Raw genomic sequence first — 7,500 nt, 5'->3', positions numbered from 1 at the left:
CGAAAATCCTTATATGAAAATGATGTTTTACATTTATTACAATGTTCTCGTATGTTAGGAAATTCTTTCGTTTTCAAAGTACATCCCGTACGGTGACTGACCCCAAATTACCAGATTGCAAAATTCTTGGTACCATTGCTACAGCCATTTGCAAATAATGAATACGTTTTACTCAATTCTGCTAACCTTGTACCTTATATTCTACCACAGGATGTTGACTTATATATGGTGAGTTTGGATGTCGCATCTCTTTTTACGAACATACCGTTGCAGGCGACGGTTGACATCATTTTAGATAAGATCTTTTACGAGGAAAATATTTTATATCATGTTTTAATAAGGATAATTTTAAGAAACTTCTTGAAATTGCAGTGCAGGACACTCACTTTATTTTTAACAAGAAAGTTTGTAAACAAGTCGATGGTGTTTCAATGGGATCGCCACTTGGCCCAGTTATGGGCTAATGCCTTTATGTGCTCTTTTGAGAACAAATGCTGGATGGTTTTGTCCCTTATCTATCAGCCCTCTCTTTTATAAGCGATATGTGGATGACACTACTGCTCTATTTAGGTCCCGAGAAGCAGCTGAAGCTTTCTTGGAATATATCAATGGCCTACATCCTAATATAAATTTCTCAATCGAACATGAACACGACAAAAACCAACTTGCTTTTTTTAGATGTTTTAATACTAGGACAGAACATGGTTTTAATACAAGCGTCTTTAGAAAAAAAAAACGACGTTCACAGATCAAGGTACTAACTTTTATAGCAGTTGTTCCATAACATTTAAATTAAATAGTATTTCACGCTATTGCATCGTGCTTATACGTTGTCTTCCAGCTGGGCATAACTTCCATAGTGAAATACCAATTTTTACTTCCAGTTTTTTTTAAAATACATTCGTATCCCCTAGCCCTATTCTTGAAATATTGTCAATAACTTTTTAAATGATAAATTCAGCCACGTCAACTTTGTACTGAACGTGCCTAAATTATTAATATATGCATCGATACCTTTCATTCAGTCCAACACATTTAAGGTGCAAATACAAAAAGTCATTCAGGAAACTTTTCCGGCTGTGAATCTTAAGTTGATAGCAAAAATCCTAAAACTCTGTGTTCTTTGTTCTCCCACAAAGATAAACTTCCGGCTTTGATGCGGTCTTTGGTGGTATTGCTTTACTTGCCCGAAATGTAGATCGCGGGACGTACGTGGAGCCACCAAAAGACCTGCTCAAAGTCAGAATCGACTCTCATCTCGGAGTCAGTCACCGTACGGGATGTACTTTGAAAACGAAAGAATTTTCTACATACGAGAACATTGTAATAAATGTAAAACATCATTTTCATATAAGGATTTCGTATTGTCACCCAAGCGCCCAATGACTATTCTCTCTCTGTTTGGAGTCGTTAACAATCAAACAGCTTGTGCCCCCATTAAATGGTCAGACTTCTTCCACAGTCCTATATATAGCATAGTTGACGTTCTTCTTTCCAACCAGACAACGTCACTCAGTTTTTTGACTCCATAGAGATAGGTACTAACTTTTAAGAATTCTTCACTTTTAATTTTAATTTTTTTTTATATATATAAATTTTTTTAGTTAATTTTTTGTTCATTTTTTTTATTATTTATATTTAACTTTTTATGTACTTCCATTTTTATTAATATTAATATTAATACTGAGTCTTTTTTAATTTGTATGTTTTGTATGTTTTACAGCCCTGATGATGAGACCCAAAGTCTCGAAAATTTGGAAAATACATATGTGATGTTACGCTGGCTTTTCTCCATCCTATTCATTTTATAATAATATATAATATATATATATATATTATATATATATATATATATATATATATATATATATATATATATATATATGAATAACTTGATCACGAAATATATAAAACGTGATGCCTTATGTAGATGGTCGTTAAGACAGACCGAGAGATCTCTGCAGTCCTCGCCTTTTCATTTTCTTCTGTGGCATTATCTTTATATGTATATATATATATATATATATATATATATATATATATATTATATATATATATATATATATATTATGAGTGTGAAAAGAGAGAGAGAGAGAGAGAGAGAGAAGAGAGAGAGAGGGAGGGGCCATGTGCGACCGATACACGAATAAATAGTAGGTGACGGAATTATATCGGAGTAAGAAAAAGGAAATGTTCGTCACGACATCGACCTATGCTGTCGCTTCCTCTTCAAATAAAGAATCCAGTGAGAGAGACCACACGCAACACAATGTTATAACCGTTATTAGCCATTAATAAGAAATTGACAGGTAATAGACGGAAGCTTTTTGAAACAATTGACCCTGATTGAAACTTTTCAAAGTGGATAGATGCAGGGGAGCGAGATGTCATGGGAGACTTTTTTTTTTTTTATTATACTAACGAAGTTTGAAATTGGCGATGTCGGTCTTTGCTTCTCGATGTTTGGCTTCAAAGCTCTATGGTGTAGGGCTTCACTTTATTTCTTAATTGTCTTTCATTTCATTTTATGGGCCAAGGATGACTTTGGATGATGGTCATTCCTTTGTAAGTCTTTTTGAGATAAGGTTGCTAATTTGCTATCGCAATGACCTCCTTACTTACTTCAGTTACGAACCACGGCAATCCCGTAACCACCAGGTACTACGTATATTCTCTGCTTAGGTCAACAGGGGGACGTTGCAGAATTTTATGTAATCAAATTTGTTCCGATCACGGCTTTTTAACTCACAGGAGGGATTCTATGAATTTGAAAAACAAAGCTTTGGTTTATAACTCAAATTTGGGGTAAAAAAAATGAAATGACAAAAGTAAAGGTGGTTTTAAATGAGCAAAAAAAAAAAAAAAAAAAAAAAAGTTAAATCGAAAAACTAATCTTCCATTAGTCTTCACAAGTTCGCTTTTTTCTCTCTGAAAGAAATTTCTCTGAGTGTACTGCCACTTGGTATCACATCGTTTTAGAACAATAACTGACAGAGAACTCATCCACGAAGGGCTAAAGTGGAAGCCGTGCTATTAATTATCATGTTATTCTGTCAGGTAGAAGCTAGGGAGCACTGGCTGAAAGATGGACCTACTGGGGGAAAAAAAAAACAACTCAAAAGTAATCTCGCTTTCATTTGAAATAAAGCTGAAATTTATTAACAGAAGCATACATTTAGATTTATATCTCTTCAAATAATTTACAACAAAATAAACAGCCAATAATTCAAGTACAATACTATGATATAACATACGATAGTGTCACAAACATCTGCGGCAGTAGCCTTATGACCTTACGATTGGATTGGTTACAAAATAAAATGAGACTACAAGCACAGAAAAATTCTATCTGTGAGCTATAAACAAAAAGACAAAAGTGAACGACAAGTAAAACAATTACTTCTTGGACTACAAATAAACAATCAGGAATATTCAACAGTAATACATAAAAATAGAGGAGAGGGACCCTTCCTTTCTTTCTGCTCCGTTGAACAGCAGAGCCGTTGAAATGGTGCGTGGATAGGAGGGACACAGAGGTCGTCATGCGACAGAGAGAAATTCTATGAAAGAGTTATTGTACTTCCTTTTGTCCTTTTTCTTTTCATTCGGTCGTGTGACGTCTATTCTGGACGATAAAGATAAACTAGCAATGATATAAGCTCTCTCAACCAGACGGGAGCAGACGCGAAAAAATGAACGCTGTACAGTTAATAGCATCGTATTTCATTCTTTTTTCCTTCATTTTCTTATATAAAAAGACAGATAAATCGTAAAATATGAGAGCCATGGAGCAGATATGGACAACCAGATAAAATTAAAGCCTTTACGGTTCCTGATAACTTTGTTTTTCCCAGCACTTGGGATCTGTAGGGTGCCATTACAGAATATAAAAATAAAAATAAAATTTCCCGGATATTAGCAATTATAAGTATGAGACTACTTTAACACATTTATTGTGTCATTCCGGCATCCGGTTTGTAAAATGACTAAAGAAATTGTATTTCATCTCCATCAAAGAAGTGAACTGGAGGCAGGCACAGCATTTGGCAGAAATTTTGTCTCGAGACGTAGGCTCATCATTTTAAAATCTTCAATTTCAAGCAGAGCAGACAGATCTCGATTCAAGTTGGGTTTGCATGAAACTATGCCATTGAGGATAAAACAGTTTGACAGAAGAAGGAAGAGAAGTAAAATGAAGAAATTCAGTGATAAAAACGAAGCAAAAACTACTTAAAACGAAATTAGGTTAGATATGTATTGTTGAAGTATCCTTAAAAGACGATACGCGGAAGCAGAGTTGTGAAACAGAATATTGAAACTCCAAATAAATATTGTATTCAATTTTAAAGGAGTTTCAAATCCTGTCGCCAGTCTGTAGTTTTTTAAAATAAATATCCCCTACCAGCACGGTGCCATCTGCAAATATCAGCCATTCCACCATTCCATTTGCTATCTATCTCCTTATCTCACAACTTTGCATCTACACCTACTGTCCCTCCTGTGGCTCCCAAATCCTTCGCCACAAGCTCTTGTACGATACGTCTTCATTGCAATAGATTTTTATTGCGCTCGGCAGTTTACCTGCTGTGCCATATATCCATGAAACCTTTGCATGCTGCATAGAGATTTTCCCTTTTACTCTCGAAATTCTCTCATAACTGAATCTTAACAAGCTCTTCGCTGGCAAATTTTGTTCCTGTTGCCATCTGCATAACACCCCCAATTAAAATGTTATCATACAACATTATTGCTATACTTAATAAATCATGTTTTTTATAGTTATAGGAGTCTTACCTATTGCTTTCTCCTTTATGCCATGAAAATTGTCCCTCTTATCCGTTATTTCGGATTGTTCATCATCATACAAACTTTAAACAGATACAAACACAAACACACATACACACACACACACACTATCGGAGGCAGAAAAAAGACATTTCTTTCAACAGAGTATCACTCTTTGTAAAGGATTAGGTAGAATGATATTAGCGAAAGCATCTTTCTCTGCCATAAAGGTGATAGTTGCCGTCATCCGCTACACACACACACACTCTGAGAAAGTGATGACTTCCTCCTTTTATGATAAAAGTTTAGAGACCAGTACAAGCGTGCCGAGATGGATCGCTGGGCGTAAATGAGCGGGAAATTCAAGGAAGTCAGCAAACTTCTAGAGGATTGTCTCTCTTGTAAAAGGCGGCAAAAGGGAAGGAACGAAAACTTTATAAGTCAGAAATGCTGCTACGTGAAGGAGGTAACACGGTTCTGGTCTCAAAAGGTAGAACTTTCTGTGTTAAGACGTAAGGAAGATAATAATAAAAGACAACGAACGATGAATGAATGCAAAGTTATTCTATAGGTCTTGGAGCATAGAACACTCACAGACTGCACATACACAGTTCCACACTTATATACACAAACACACACACACATATATATCATCCCCTTTCCACTCGCATCACCCCCACCAACAGCCTCCCCTCCTCATCTGGTTCCAGTATTCTTAATAATGTCTTCATCCCTATGCAATATATCTCCATCTCTATCCTCGATGACACCAAATTTACCCACATTCTGTCTCTGCCATTTCTTCAAGTTTGAAGTCTTATTGTATTACATTCGTATATATATATTATATATATATATATATATATATATATATATATATATAATATATATATATATATATATATATGGGTGTGTGTGTTTGTGTGTGTGTGTGTGTGTGTGTGTACGTAATCACAATAATATTATGTTAGTAGGTATGTATGTATGGCTTTATGTGTGTGTTTTTGTAACATTAGTAATGTTGGTGTTGTAGATGGTCGCAGAAATAGTAATAATCACTGACCACCACCGACGATAATATTCAAGCTGATAATAAATGATAACAGCAAGATTTGATGTCCACTGAAAGTCATGACGTTTTAAAGCTATGAAGTTTAACCTTTATTCGTTCCTGTCACCCTAACCCATCCTGTTAATCACTTTTTCCTCATCACTATTCGTAAAACTTCAGCGTTTATCCTGTATTGAAATACCAGATGGCATTGTTGTTATTCTGTTTTCCCAATTCGAAAAAATAATGATTTTATTCTTTGTATTCGAGTCCCTTGAATGTGTCCTTTGTTAGTTTGTCTGAATTTCGTTTGAATGGAATCAATCCATTTAAACAAAATACACTCTAATCTTTTATGTTTGCTTATAGAGATTTCACATACACTGATCCCAGTTTCGTGCACATCCTTTACCTCACAACTGAGAGACACGTTGTTATTCCATTAACTTAAATCATTCTTGCTTCATGTTCCAAAGACTTTCACCTTGAGTGAGTTCCAGGGTAGTTTGAAATCGTCTTACGCAATAAGACGATAAATGAACTGAAACCCTCCTCTCACTTCCAAGATTCGTAAAAATACTCATCAAGTCTCAATCAACAAGAAACACGGAATGGCTTCCCTAATGTGCTATCGTTTAAGGTATTTATTTGCGTTCTAGAGATTTAACTATTTATATCTTAGGAAAAATCCACCCTGTCTAAAACTGAATGAGCAGGTGGATTAAATTTTCCAAAATAATATCGTGTAGGTTTTCGGAATTGCTTTATCACAGGCTCTCATTTTATTGACATTACTAAAAAAAACTAACACAACACTTGCAAGTTATCAAACTAGATTTTAAATGGTATATAATCAGACGAACTACTAACACCATGAGTTAATTATTATCATTATTGTTATTATCATTATTATTGCTGACTTTACTATAACGATGTTATTATTTCTCTTTATTATTACTGATAATATAAAATACTTACCATCACTCAAATCCTCATTGTGGTTACTTTTTTAGATATCTTCTCAAGCGCTATACATGATTAAGTTTCCTTTAGGTAAATGGAGATCATTATACTAAAATAAAATCCTGATGGGCGGAAGATAACTGTCCCTAATTACAGCTGCAGATGAAAGCTAAATAAGCCGTTGTATAAGTCCTGTATTTAAAAAATCACTGGCAATCATTCATACTCTCTCTAACATTTTATGTGATATGAATGGGAATGTTTTTGTCATCGAAGGTTTGATCCTGATTCCGTATTCAGTTTGTAGGAGAAACAAATTTCAGTCGAGCGCAGCAGTGAAAAATAAATGTAGTATTTCGGTCGTAATGCCCATGTTTTGGGAAGGTTAAAAGTCGGATTGAATTTCGATTTTGACCTATTTTCATACAATCAACTGGGAAAATTTATTCATACGCATCGAAATCTAAAATATTAAAGATTATGAACGCTTGTATTTTAGATCCTATCAATTGGAACATAGTTTTCGTATATTCTTAAACACTAGAGGAACATCAGATTATAAATACATAGGATCATTCTTCATAAAAAAAAAATAAGTTATATAATTTTCGATTTTCAGCGTAGTTTTAGAGTGAACATTTTGATACATACGATAGCTTGGTGAAGATATGATTCAGACAAAGCATGGTGCTTTGGACGGT

This window comes from Macrobrachium nipponense, chromosome 31, assembly GCF_015104395.2.
Source record: "Macrobrachium nipponense isolate FS-2020 chromosome 31, ASM1510439v2, whole genome shotgun sequence".
NCBI lineage: Eukaryota > Metazoa > Arthropoda > Malacostraca > Decapoda > Palaemonidae > Macrobrachium > Macrobrachium nipponense.
The sequence above is the reverse complement of the archived record's forward strand: the minus strand, read 5'-3'. Positions refer to the sequence as shown.